Below are 15,556 nucleotides of genomic sequence, written 5' to 3' on the forward strand. Positions count from 1 at the left end.
TTAAATTTCCCTTATCTAAGAATTTCATCAACATTCATTTAAATTTCCATTAAAATTTTCGCATGATAATCAAGCGAAAATGATGGAATATTTTTTTTAACATTATTTTATCAATAATCATATATAATAGCTTTCGGCGATTTTCATTTGATAACTTAGCAGTATTCGCATGAAATGTTGCAATACATATGCTCCATTAAACTGTGAAAAATGAAGGAACAACAGTGTGCACAGTGGTTAAGAAACTATTTTAAAGACTTTAAACAGATAGCATAATGATAATAAATTCTTTATCTAAATAGGATAGCACAATTAGTATCAAATGACTAGTTTACATTGTGGTCCTGAATAAAACATATTCACAGACCGATGAATGAGAGTCTAGAAAAATACAAATAACAATATAAAACATACAGATGTATTCATGAAATATATACACGATATTACTGGGGAAAAATGAACATATACTTGTCTATATATCGATAACCTGTTTGAGTTATAATACTGCAAATATGCTGATTTAAAAGATGTAATAGAACCACAGCTTCTGACAGACTCGGGCAACTGATTCCATAAAATTGTGGAAGATACTTTAAAAGACCGTTTAATATATTCATTTCGAACCTTTGGTAAATATAAAAACATAAAATCAATTTCTGTGAACTTCATTTCTTTATTCAACACAACGTGACCAACTGGAAAAAAGAAGTCAGGGGCGGATTCAGGAATTTCGGTTGGGGGGGGGGTAAGTTTATGGGACAGGGGGTCTAGGGACTGCCTTGAGGCCCCCGGAAGCTCCTGGATTTTACAGATTTTATAGGGCTTGAAATATGTCTCCTGAGTAGTCACCTTTACTATTTTCAGCCATTTTTGATAAGATGAAATTGATAAAATGACTCAAATTTTAAGGGGTTTTGAAAAAATGTTAAGTTTTCCCAATAAAAATCCTTAAATAAATCAAAAGATTTTGTCATTTATTTCTCCGAGAGTAGAAGAAATTATTGCTTCTTTTATTGTTCATATTTTTTTTAAACAAGTGACCACGATTTACCTTAATTTTGAAAATTTTAGGGGGGGGGGGCGCTGGCTGCGCTCCCCCTTAAATCCGCCACTGGAAGTTGAGCGGACGACTTCAATATACCTCACAATCTGTTATTTTAAAAGTATTACATACATGTATGTGGTCACGAATTGCATGTACGTGACAATATTCACTTGCCTAGATCTGGGCTAGTGACACACAGTTACAGTGCTTTAAATAAAATTTATCTTGCCTGGCAAATGAAGGAGAGGCACTGAATATTATGAATATCCATTTGTAGATAAACTCTTATTCAACCGTCCATTTGCATCATAGAAACCGATAAAATCAAAATATAGGATACCCATGTTTAATGCTTAATTATTCTTTTTTTTTTCAGTCAAAAAATTACTAACATCGAGTGTAGAAAATAAGATAGTACTGGGTCCAGCTCTACAAAGAAATTACGACTAAAAATGTTAAACAGTTTTAAAAACTCGTCGAGTTAACTTCATAAGATTATACTTACATAAAATTACTTAACTAAATTCTTTTTATTTACATTAAAATCACAAATTATATAACGTAAAGAATAAAATGAATTGCAAGAGAAGATTTTGGTCTTAGTCGTAAGTTATATTGTAAAACGTGGCCCTGATGTCCAATGAAAGGCCCAAATGAAATTATTGCATATTGTGAGAGAATTGGAAGCAACATAGAATTAAAAATAAATAAATTGTTGATAACAATGGTGATTAATGCACTCTCTCAATGCATTATGCATCATATGAATCAGGAAATTTGATAACAATAGGTTATAATCTATTAGAAAACGAGGGTGGTATTTGGTAACAATACAAGTCTGTTTCCGCAGCCTTCACACTCCCCAGGGAATCCATATACAAGGAAATGCGTGTATCTATGCTATTTCATGTCATTGCTTCAAGGTATCTGAAGAGATACGCTTTGTAACTAAAATAACAAACATCCCTGTTTAATAAATTGTAATAGAATCCTTCCGATACGAGTATGTTACATGAAGTGATAGATTTTCTTCTCTTATCGGATGTGCTCCTCCTAACTTTACAAATATGTCATGGGGTTCCCATGTGTGAAAGGTAAGGTATTTTCTCTTTCGAACACCACGTTTATACACAAATTGGTTTTTACATTGGTTCTCTCATTTGACATTTTGTACACATACATGTAATACTACTTCTGTCATTAGAGATGAATTTGATTCATTCATAATGATTTCTTTGGCATCTTAGTACTTTTTGTTTTATACATTCTGACTACTAGCAGATCTCAAAGCAGTATCTAAAATTAGTTTAATGACTGCTCTCTGATCATTTAAAATATCATGGGCTGGTTGAGACAGGGGGAAGCGTTTTGTGATCCTTTATTCATTCATATACAAAACTTTTTACTTTGGGCTAGTAAAATAGGTTGAAAACATTTCAGGCAATCATATGAAGGGAAAATAAGAAATTACATACAAAATCTACGTTTGAATATATATTAAATTGCATCTGCAAAGTTTAGGCTAAAATGCATCGTTTGTACAATTTTCAGGGATATATAGTGTTGTACTTGCTAAAATAACTGATATTGTGACTTATCCTGCACTAGATTGTATATTCGTTGATCAATTTCTTTACAGAGGCTACAAAGAATGCTGTCCTGGATATTTTTGGAATGACACTGTTTGTTCAGGTAGTGACGGTGATTCTTTTCTATAGATCTATTTCATGAGATATATGGTTAAGAAAGTCGAGCATGTAAACACACGATTTACTTTCAAAAACATCTAGAACTTGCAATGCTTCTAGTGCTGTGATGCACTGAGAGGGAAAAACATGCATCAATTTTATCTGATTTTTTTCCAAATCGGGTTTGTTATGAGATTCTGTACATGTACAATACAATATTGCTTTAAACAAACTGAAACAAAATAAAATATTATAACGAATTCAATTCGTCTCCACTCATTATTGACAATAAGCACATGCAGTTAGTCGCGTTATTCAATGGGTTAGGGAGCTCGCTTCGCTATAGGGAGGCACGGATTCCATTCTCAATCCCGGCGCCGCGTCAATTAGGTAGTGACTGTTTCTTCGCTAAGCGGGAGTTTCCGCAAGCCGTATGACTCTTTTGCCCACACGCTAAGGCAAGCCTTGCGAAACAATAAACAACATAATCATAAATGCCCTGTGTATTTTTGTTTTGTTTTTGTTTTATCGTACACATTGCATGCTGTTAAGAAAATGACGGTGACAGCAGTTTAAGAGAAAGAGAATAAACAGACGCGCTTGGACACGTCAGTGGATACGGAGGCGAACAGTGACGGTGAACATAATGTACTTTTGAAAGAGTTAAGACTCGAAGAACGCAAATCGTAACGCACATTTGATAAAAATGTTGACATAGAGTGGTTTATATTGGCAACGGAGAAAACGGTCAGTCAAGTTGAGTATCAAGAAATAGAGCAGTATTCTATTCGTAAGTCGGACTCAGTGGTAGATCGTTCGCTTCGTATAACCCGAGATCGTGAGTTTGATCCCGATCGAGCCATTGCCGCGTCAAACCTACGACGTACATGTAAATATAGGTAGTGATTGTTCTTTCGCCAAATCCTCAACATTTAGAAGGAGAATCAATAGGAGGTCCAGTGTCGCGGTAGGCGTTGTCACATTAAAGAATCCTCACTGCTACGACCCTGAGCGCTGAGCATAGGTCTAAATTTCTGGTACTTCACCTACAGCTGATGACATCTCTAATGTGTGGAAAATTCTCGACGGGACGTAAAACAAACAAACAACTTGACCGTGTGTAGCGGCCGTAAGCGTTTGCACGATAAAGAACCCTCACTGCTACGGCCGTAAGCGCCATTCATAGTATTTCCCCATACAGATTGTGACGTCTTTATATGAATGACACATTCTGAATAGGATGTAAAACAACAGACATAAAATAAAAACATAAAGATACAAACGTATGATTGGAATTACATGTCTTATTTCAAAAAAGAAAGAAGATAGTATAAACGTAGTGAGAGAACAATTGACAGTAAATCTATGGATCACATCACTCCCCTGAGAAGTTGCATAACCCTTCCTAATAATTAACTTTCAATTTCGGTCCCAGACTTGAAACTATCCGTGTGTTTCTTGAGAAGAGTTTTTCATGAAGTTCCTTTTTATCCTGTGTAAAACTGTGAATTCCTATTGTAGCTTTGTGGTTCACGGATTATTTGCAAATTGGTGTTGTACAGGCACTGCATCTTGAATGTTACAGAAAAACACAATTCCAAATGTTACATGTTATTTATTGAATATCCTGGTAACAAAAGTGTCCAAGCTTAGACAATATTTAGTAAAAGAGCATACAAGTTTAAGGATACATATATTAACAGTGATATCGTATCACTGGGTATTTGTGCATATTATGTAACGCATGCGAGTTTAGCACATTACAATATCAAAAGAATAGATGGAAAAATTAGGTACATTACTTCGCTTAAAGCTGCAAGTGAAAGGTATGCAAATCTTAAATATTTGGTTTTCTTTCAAAGAATGCATGGATGGATTCCTTGGAGAAAACTGCAGTTACTCTTGTCCATACCCCGCATATGGAAAGAAATGCAAACAGACATGCCATTGTGACATTGCCATTTGTGTCCCTACAACAGGTTGCAGCACCGGTAAAATCTTCCAAGTAATTTTAGATGGAACATGTGTCGTGAATCTATTTACGACTGAAGTCTGCATGGATGAAAAAAAAAACACAAATGGGATGTCCTACTCAAAACATCTACTTGGGCGCTTTAAATCAGGATAATTCGTATTGTGATTGAATTGGACCTAAGGGGTGTGTGATCGAAGACTTATGATAAAAACATTGAATTCGATATTCATCCCTTGTTTCAATTCCGTCCTAATTTTTCACTAAGCAACTCCAAATAGGGAATTCGTTTGTAATTCAATTTAATTTAAAACCCGAGATCATGGTGTGCAAGTAAGGACTTTTGATTACAAGTCATCCCATTTCCAAACCAACGGTTCTCTGAATCTAAAACAAGAATCCTTGATTAGTTAGCACTTGAAGAAAACATTTATAAAGTGTTTGTATTATGCGGTTTGTATCATAAACATCGGAAGCATTGGGCAAATTGTATGATCTGCTAATAGCGCGTGTAATACCGCATAGTGGATATTTCGTTAGATTAGTATCTCAGCTCTAAACTGCTTCGATACGCGAGGACATGTTTCGATATTCTGGTACTGGTAGACAACTTTGTTGTTTTCACCATGTATGAAATCTTGTGTGCTGTAACATATGGTTCTGTATGACGACGATACATGCAATAGGCGTTGTTGTGATTCGATAGCGCGTCGTCAGAATCACTCCTTCTGGTACATTTTTGAGTTTTATAACAAGAGGCCCACAGACCTTAACGGTCACCTGGTACCATATTCTCTTTAGAGAAGTCGAGAGGCATAGCCTTTATCAACCTCTCTTCGCAAGCATTCATGTTTTGATTCTGGAAAACGTGTAAATGCCGGAGTCGGTGACGGTTTAAGCTTCGACCGACGTTTCGACTCAGATGTGCCTGGATTTACGCAATAGACAACTTGTTTTCAAACATTTAATAGCAATACACAAAAACGTCACAAGGAAATCAAAACTTACTTGCTTTTAATTCATTTTCAACATGCCCCTGTCCCGGGTTTAAATCACAACTCTGTTTACGTCAGCCTCCTTTCTCTTAACTGGTCCCCTATTGTGACAGCTCCCAAGACCAGTTAACGTAAACCCGGGACAGGGGAGATGTTGAAAATGGATTAAAAGCAAGTAAGTGTTGATTTCCTTCTGACAGTTTTGTGCATTACTGCTAAATGTTTGAAAACAAGTTGTCTATTGCGTAAATCCAGGCACATCTGAGTCGAAACGTCGGTCGAAGCATAAACCGACACCGACTCCGGCATTTACACGTTTTCCAGAATCAAAATATGAATGCTTGCGAAGAGAAGTCGATGAAGGCTATGCCTTTCGACTTCTCTAAAGAGAATACTGGTACCATAGACCTGCCAGGGAGTCTCATATTTGCATTAAGCTTCCTTCTGGAGTCTTTTGTTCACAGCCTTATCATCTTTCTAAATATGCATACAATGCCATTTCATTACAATAGAAGGAAAGATGAAGTCTGATGCATTTAGGTAAGCCCTTATTGATTTGCCCACCCCACCCTGATGAATTATATCTGTAATTTTGGTAAACATGTGTATCCTCTCTTCTAATTGTGTATTCGTCTTTCATTGAACAGAAGATTTACGTTCCCATTGGGACCCGGGTTAGAATAAGTACTCTGCACCCCTTGTTTGTCGTAAGAGGCAACTAAATGGGGCGGATCGATGACAGATGAGACCGCAAAATATCGAGGCCCCGTGTCACAGCAGGTGTGACACGATAAAAATCTCTCCCTGCTTAAAGGCGTAAGCGCCGAGAATAGGCCTAAATTTTGCAGTCCTTCACTGGCAATGGTGACGTCTCCGTATGAGTGAAAGATGCTCGAGTTGGATGTTAACAATATCCAACCAACTAACCAGAAGACTTAAGCATTGCATATTCTATGACCATATAGACAAGTTAGCACCCCACCCCCAACGAGTTAACTGACCTGACCATTAAGAAAATGGATATTGTCATAACCATTTTGTACAAAAATACAGAAATAAAAGACACCACAGAATTTTCAACATCTGCTTCGTACATAGATATTTTATTGAAAATAGATGTTAAAGGTCATATGAAACGATTTCTAACAATGGTATTTTACTTTAAAAACATAAGGATGGGTATGAATGAAGGTCAAACAGCGTTGAATAAAAAATTAATGTCTTTGGATTGATAAGAAATAAAGTTGTAAACTTGTACATAGAATGAATTTGTTACCCGCTTATCGTTCTTGATTATGTGTTTGTGACGTCACAACGACCCATCGATGTAAACAACGCAATAAAAATAGTGTAGGCCTACCGTTTTGTTCAACGACATATATCACTGCATTTAATGGATATGGACTAATTTTTGTTTTCTGACGAACTGCCCGATTTTGTGGTTCAACAATATCAGTTTAAACCAGTCAGGAATGATGCGTGGCAAGTGAATAACGTTCTTCAACAGAGGATGATATTGAAGAAGTCAACACTACACAGGCACCTGAAGTATGGCCACTACTACCCCCTCCTTTTCTGACTTTTTTTTATCGGGGATAATTTCTCCTCCAAAATGCATGGATTCCTTGTCTATCCCATGCAAATTTCGATTTATGTAATCCTTTCCCACTTTTTGTAAGCTTTAGAGATTTACCTTCTACCGGTAACAATAAAGCTGGTAAAAGGCCTAAATCTTACAAAAAGTGGGAAAGTCAAACGATTACATAAATCGAAATTGGGAAGGGTTAGACAGAGAATCCACATATTTTGGAGAAATTACCGCCGCAAAAACAAAATAAAATAAAAAATCAAAATGGAAGGGTGGTGGTGGTGGTGGTGGTGGGGGGGTACTGTCCATACATCATGCAGATGCCTGTGGATTTCAAGACCCCATGCCATCAGATACTGAAGTTTAACTATCTATTTACAAAGATTAGTTCTAGTCGTATGAACTTGTGTACATTTCATTTATGAAATAGTCTAAAATCTGTAATGGCAATCCCATTTTCCTTTTTATAAGATGATTGATTGAGATTGAATATTATTGTTTTACGCCCCTCTCGAGAATATTTCACTCGTATGGAGACGTCACCACTGCCAGTGAAGGGCTGCAAAATTTAGGCCTATGCTAGGCGCTTATGGTCATTGAGCAGGGAGGGATCTTTATCGTGCCACACCTGCACGGGACCTCGGTTTTTGCGGTCTCATCCGAAGAACCGCCTCTTTCGACAAGCAAAGGGGCACTGCTCAAGGACCCATTCTAACCCGGATACCCACGGGATACGAATAACCACAATATTGAAATAGCGCTAAAATATTCTTGTAAGTGTAGAATACCCTAAATGTGATAAATTTATCATTAATGTCATCTGTTGTACTTGCGTACGGTTCTTCACATTTAGCTAGTGTTTCCTCATGTGTCCCAATTTAAGTATAAAATTCACAAATCGTTGTATTAATGGGAGAGGGGGGTGCTTCTATATTTTTCAATCGTAAAAAATTACTTGCGTTTATAATTCTATAGCAGGTATTTACTTTCTCACTACATCCCCGCTGTTCAAATATTATTTTAATGAGAGAAAAAATATTTTTTTTTGGTAAGCATGTTTAGTAATATCAGTACTGATATAGTATATGGAATATAAATTACAATTTCTGAATGATACTTCATGATTTTCTTTTTGAATTTCAGAATTAAAGGTTTATTTATAATTTTAATTCAACTGAATTTTACAATTAATAATAAGAAAATAAAAATTACACACTTTTGGGATACTCGTGTAGGGACATGTATATTACACGTATAGGCCGAATAAACATGAAACTATACGCATACTGTTGACTGATAGAGTTTGTAATGTAGATAAAATATGAAAATAGAATGTAATTTTGAGTAGATTTATTCAAAGTTCACGTTCATTGATGATTTTTTTTTGTGTGATTACAATGATATCCAACCTTTGTGTAATTTAGTAATACATACCAGTGCTTCGCTTTAACTAAGCGGTTGACTTTAATTTATAGTTTAATTTGTCTCAGTCTTTGGAAAATATAAAATTATTGGCACAGCGTCTGATTTGAAATTGATCTATTTGTGTCCACATTGTTTGGCTATCCACGGATGTACTGAAGTGCAATGTTCATGGCAACACTGAATCCATCGCGTCGGAGATTTTGTATACCGATATATTTTTTTCTTCTAAATCTGGTATTCCTTAAATGCAGCACACTTTGGCATTTTTCAAAGCTATTCAGTTTTAAAATACTTCGTTATAGGCCTATCATGTTATATAAGGCCTAGTTGTTTACATCACAGTGGGTCTTTTTGACGTCATGAGCAAGGGAGATCAGCCGCGATCATCAAAAATAATTTTCGTGATCGAGTACATTTGATCAGCTGTTATGACGTTATAATGCATTGAACAAAAAAAAAAAATAAAAATGAATTATTGTTTAACAAACCTTGATTAATGAATTTCCATTCATAACTCAATTTCTTCAGATATCGTTTCATATGACCTTTAAAAGCAAACTAACAACTCAGCTTTATGTCAAACGTGATGACTTCAGCTTCTCCATCGCTAACCTCCCTTATTTATGTAGCAATATTCCATTATCACCTGTATATGGTGTTTGTATCTCTCAACTGATTCGTTACGCAAGAGCTTATTCTGCGTATGATAAATTTCTAAATCATGGCAAGCTACTGATAAACAAGTTGATTTTGCAGGGCTTTCAACAGTCTCCTTTAAAGTCAACATTTCGCAAATTCTATGGTCGTTATAACGATCTCGTTTGCGAATACACCTTGCCATTGAGTCAATGCTGTCTGACTACTCATACGCGTTTTATGCCGTTCTTTACACTCTGATTTGACAGCAGATTGCTCCGTTTCCCTGATCGAGATATAGGGCTCACGGCGGGTGTGACCGGTCGATTGGTGATGCTTACTCCTCCAAGGCACCTTATCCCATCTCTGGTATGTCTTGGGGTCCGTGTTTGCTGAACTCTTAGTTATGTATTCCCTATAGGAGTTATGAAATTGTTCACTGTTCGTTATCTTCACCTTTTCAATTTTCACAGGATGTTCGCCAGGATACTTTGGAATGAACTGTAGTATAATGTGTCCCTATCCTTATTATGGAGAAGACTGTCAGGAAGAGTGTGACTGTGAGTGGGACTTGTGTGATGTTTCCGTCGGCTGCAAAGACGTAACGACAGGTATACTTCAACATACCAAAGAGTGTTAAACGCATCATGAGTTCTGTTTGTTTCTTATCCCATGTACATATAGTTTAAAGACGAAACCCGTTCTTCCATCATCAGTAGTGTGAATGAAGACGGCATTGTATGGCTAAAGGACATGTCAACATTTAATCCAGTCAGCATAAATTCACTCTGTGGAAACGGTTTTGATTCAAATAGGGTGGATATTTGATTGATGCTTTGTTTTTTTTAACTTTCTATACATCCCTTGTTATCATATGCATATACTGTATCTCCTTGTACTTTAGAGAATTTGAGATCCGACATTCCTTTTCCTCCTAACTATTCTAGTAATAAGATCGAAAATATGCAAGGAAAAAATGTTGGATGGAGGGGCATGAGTCAATACTTCAGAATACATAATTAAATCTTATTTACGTATATTCCTGTTTAGATATACATGTATCCATAAATTGTGTACACGTAAATATAGAAAGCGGTGCTGAAAAGAATGATTTCTCTCTCTCGAAAAGGCGTCCCTAATGTGTAAATTCATCGTGAAATTAAGAGGTTTTTCCCCTTCAAATAACGTTTGTTACAGTCCTGAGTTCATGGATCCATAGTGAAAGAAGTGGAAAGGACGTCAAGTTTGTGTTTTTGTCATTGACAAATATGTTTGATCCGAGCTATTTAGGTAAGCATAATTTTGCGTCTAGGATATTTTCAGATCATTTTTCATTTCACAATATTCTTAAACGCTATTTCAAGGATAGAAATATTCTATTTAAATGATGTATACTTACAGCAATTAACTAAACAGATTAATATTCATATTTAATAGATGATACGCTTCATGTCTAGATAACTTCTCTAGAACCACTTAGTCAATTTCAAGCAATCTTACCACAAAGAACCTTTAATGATATCATTTAAGTTTAGAACGTTAACGTGATAACGATTAATGCTAGATTATTCTGATATAAGGGAGAGGAAAATTGCTATTGAATCTTAAGTCGCGTTCGCTGAAAACTGTTTTGATTGAAGTACATCCGTCATTAGTGCGTCAGTTTCCATATTTCCAGTACTTTGTTCTCTATTGTTACTGGGCCAGTTTCAATTACAACATATCCTGTGTAAAATATGAATTCACATTTTTTAAATGATGAAGGAGATTCCAATGATAGATAATTATATGTAAGAACGAGTTAAATATTGAGGGATGAAAAAGGTGGAGACACGAACAGTGTTCAATCTTACAAATCCTACATGCATAAAGTACATAAAATTGAGAACAGGGCAAACATGCACACCTAAAACACCACATTTGGGAACCAGGTGTCTAGGAGGAGTAAGCATCCTCTGTTGACAGGTGACATCTGCTGTGAACCCTCTGTCCTGATCAGGTAAACGGAGTTATCCGCAGTCAAAATCAGAATTATAGGAGTGGCCTAACAATTGGTACAAAACTCATTCGATCCAATGACAGGCTGTAGTTCCAAACGAGCATAGATTTTGCGAAAGGCTCACTTTAAACGAGACTGGTGAATCTTTTGTAGCATCAATTTATTGTCAATAGCCTGTCTCGGTTTAGAAATTGATGATACGCAGAACATGCTCTCGCGTATTGAACCAGTTGAGAGGCACAAACATCATAGGCAGAAGATAATGGAAATTACAATACAAATATGAGAAGTTGACGATTGAGAACATGAAATTGTCATATTTACCATAAAGATGACTTTTTAGTTTGTCAGTAAAGTTTATGTTCTGTAAAACATCCAAATATGAAATATGTTGACTCTGTGGTGTCTAATTTATTTCGTGTTCACTGAGATGCATCAAATCAACATAGGGATGATTATTGTTAATCATAATGATGATATTATCCAACTGAAATTTAAATTCAAAACCGGATTTTTTAATTCTCCATAGTGATGATATTATCTAATACCCTGCCCATATCAATATCAGATAAGGTTTCTCTGGGAGTATTCGTTATCAAAAAGATTTCTTTGAAACTGTCCGTATATCCTGCTATATCAATCTGACTATCTTTGAATGAATGAAATGAAACAATAAAGGTTTTACTCTCAAAAGATAAATATTCTCTTTCCGTTTGTCTATTTATAGATGTTTTCACGTAGAAACCACTAGTGCTTGAATTCCTTTTGTGTTATTGTCGGACTCTTCCAGGTAAGTTTTGGACATTTAATTGACAATGTTTTAAGTATGATGTATGCTTCATACACCCTCAAAGCAGTTTGATAATTTACATATTATGTTCTTATTCGTTTCCACTCAAACGAACATAAATAATTTATAAAATAAATAACAACACGTATATAGTTACAGAAACGCTCTCGCAAGTGCAGTTTAATGAATCAAAATAAACAATTTTAATTTCTCTTGTCGAAACTCATATCTACAAAGACAAAAACACAAATAATAGTCAATAAAAAGGGATAAATATGTGAGGGCGGGTAGGCGGGGAAACGTCTGACTGTACTGAGAGAGAGCCTTCGAATGGCGTAAACTTTTACATACAGTAAAGCGTGCGAGCTTTATTAGAATACCTGTAGAACAGGTATTCTATAAATACGGTAACCAATCACATCGGCAGTCTACATAACAAACACCAGATAAACACGTGTTCGATAGATACACGTGTTGTGATAACTTCAATAAATACATTTGAATTGGATTAACTGAGTAGGACATTTCGGTCAGTACCAATACTCTTGTCAACAACACTTTTCAGGTACACAGATGGGTGCACTTCCTTTGATTGGATTTCTGTAATGTTTTTGTGTGTACAGTGGTGGTATTCGTCATCCAGTTATCAGTGACAGCCCCGACGTAGTTTTGTTTTCATTAATAAAACCTAAATGGGCTACATCCATGCCATGCCCTGCCATGTATAAATGATGAAGCACATATTATTCCATACTGTGTTAGTAACTTCCAGGGCCTTTCGCTGGCAACACTATCATACAGCGTCTTATAGTCTGTGAAAAATTTCTCATTTCAGTTACAATTTAGATAGTTGTTTCTATCTCATTCATTGTCTTGATGTTTCATTTGCCTATTTTGTTCGGTTTCCTGAGATGTAGAAGAAGTGTCAGTCCCACAGTATCCTGGCTTTCACAGTAATGTGTCATGGAACACCAGTTTGGTAACCCTTTCCCTCTCAATGAATGTTTATTTTGGCTTGCTGACGATGATTCTGTAATTTCGTATTTGTAAAGTTACATGTACGAATACTTACTTTAACTCGGGGGACAGTGTTTTTTCTGAGCTTTTGTTCACCAGTATTACTCAGCTGGAAAAAAATTTCCAAGCGAGGTGATGTGGTATTTATCTTATCTGACAATGAAAATGAACTTGAGGTTTAATGGAAACCACTTCGTAATATTCGATGACATTCCTGGAGGACGCACCAGGAATTGATCTGGGCATCCTACAATAATCGTAAATTCAACTTTCCTCTCATGATTGTCGTACTGTTTCAGGTTTTACATAGAAATGTTTAAGAAATTTCTTTAAAACTTGAATCATGGTATGTGAATTCTGGAGTCTGAGCAAGGCCATAGATATTATTTGAAACTATGCGTAATGACATAGGGAATAATCCCGTGGTGATCCGGGTTAAAATAGGTACTCTGTACCCTTGTTCGAAGTAAGAGCCGTCTATATGGGCCGGATGAGACCACAAAAACCGAGGTCCCGTGTCACAGCAGGTGTAGAACGATAAAGATCCCTCCCTGATCAAGAGCCGTAAGCGCTGAGCATAGGCCTATATTTTGCAGCCCTTCACTGGCAGTTTTCACGTCTCCTTATAAGTGAAAAATTCTCGAGCGGGACGTTAAACAATGTACACCCAACCAATGAACATAGGGAATACAATGAAAATATCAAGTATTCTTATGTAGTGTAGGTTCAGGATTGTCGAGAAATGGACCATATATAAAAAGGGATGAAAGGCTTTTTATAAGGATATTTTGGAGAATTCTTTGAAAATGTTCTTAGGATCCAATTCATTCATAAAATCGAAATGCACCTATCCTAATATACATATAATGTAGATTCAGGTTTGATTCAAATCACAAGCTGACCCTCGCTGTTTGGTTAACGATGTAAACAAACCTGAATCTGCATTATATGTATATTAGGATAGTTGCATTTTGATTTTATGAATGAATTTTGTTAATTTGAATTGCTCTCTATACGTGTATTTGAAATATATCTGTATTTCTTTTATCGTCAGATCTGTGAAAAGAAGGTACGGAGAGACAAACTGCTCTGAAAGAGCAGAAATTCCTTTCGTCTGACAATAACCCACCTTGTGAAGAAAAAAATATCACCGTCTGAAAGTAAACAACATAGAAAATCTTAGTACCACAGAGCAACCCGACGAGTGAGAATATGAAAAACGTTTCTCTGATCTCCGTAAACGAGACTAGAGTGTCTCTACGTATTCGTATATAGATCTACATATATACTACTCAACCCACGACTTTGGCAGAGCTCGGAAACGCCCTCGTGGAAGAGTGGAACAACCTTCCCATTGGAAACACCCGGGTGCTTATTGACAGCATGGCTCGACGTTGTCAAGCCGTCATTGATGCAAGGGGAGGCCATACCCGGTATTGACACTTCATCGACTATGTGTAATGATGGACTATCCCCAAAAACTGTGTAATTCTTTCTCTGGTTTGCTGTTAACTTTTTGTAATGAAATGTCTTTTGGTGTTGTTATAAGATTTCAAGCATTCCGTATTGATAAAAGTTCATGTCGTTCATGAATTTTCATTCATAACCTGAGTAAACACGTTTCTGAGTCAAATTTATGTCTTTTGTTTTGTTAGTGGTAAATTACACACATATAACCTAGTGACCCTTATCAAATTTTGAGTAGTATATAATTATATACGTGATCATATCTGCTTGGCTGTTCTTATCTGTGACAATATAGAATTTTGGTGCCTGTTCCAATGTTTCTTTTTTCCCCAAGAACCACCTTGGTATTGGGAAGTTTTAAGTTTTCTTGTTTAGTTTTTTAATATGGTCCTATATTTGAAGGGTATTGTAATGAAAGATTAAGAGAAGCTGTCAGTAGCCATTGAGAATTTTCTTTAAAAAAGTGGAAAGTGCAAAAATTACAAATCTGAATGAAACTCTCACACTTTTGTGTATGGTGATAATCAATGTTAAAAAAGTGAAAATTACTGGAACCATGCATCGTGTTTCCATGGCAACGGACCGTACCCACAGTTAAATCATGAGATGTTGAGTTTTTAATCTTTTCACAAATATTTCTAATAAAACAATTTCCCAGCAATGTACAGTGAATAGAAATTCAAGAAAGCACTTAGATTATTGTACTTTTGATTGAAAAAATGTGTATTTTCTTGCTTATTCTTAAAAATAAGTCATGAATTAAGGTAAAAAAGAGCATTTATGACTTCTTTTCAGACACTATTTTCTCTGAAACGCAGCAGGGTTGACATTAATTTTACATGCCGTTTTTAAGACAGTTATTTATACTACCAATATAGTAAATAAAAACAGTTAAACAATTTACCCTTTTTTGTAAAACCCCTCAAAACTCTAC

The 15,556-nt window shown here is 35.9% G+C and overlaps 1 protein-coding gene across 4 annotated transcripts in view; it reads left to right on the forward strand.

The window, feature by feature from the left end:
- LOC125677196 (platelet endothelial aggregation receptor 1-like) overlaps positions 1 to 15,556 on the forward strand; it is a 351,642-nt gene that overhangs the window by 41,692 nt on the left and 294,394 nt on the right. The window contains exons 11-16 of one of the 4 annotated variants that reach the window (XM_056157982.1): positions 2,685 to 2,737; positions 4,596 to 4,724; positions 9,823 to 9,960; positions 10,041 to 10,639; positions 12,076 to 12,138; positions 14,210 to 14,788. The exons of the other annotated variants lie outside the window; for them this stretch is intronic. The gene's annotated coding sequence lies outside the window, so the exon portion shown is untranslated. Of the gene's footprint in view, positions 1 to 2,684; positions 2,738 to 4,595; positions 4,725 to 9,822; positions 9,961 to 10,040; positions 10,640 to 12,075; positions 12,139 to 14,209; positions 14,789 to 15,556 lie in introns of those variants that run through there. 4 annotated transcript variants of the gene reach the window in all.

Source organism: Ostrea edulis, chromosome 3 (genome assembly GCF_947568905.1).
Source record: "Ostrea edulis chromosome 3, xbOstEdul1.1, whole genome shotgun sequence".
In the NCBI taxonomy this organism is placed as follows: domain Eukaryota; kingdom Metazoa; phylum Mollusca; class Bivalvia; order Ostreida; family Ostreidae; genus Ostrea; species Ostrea edulis.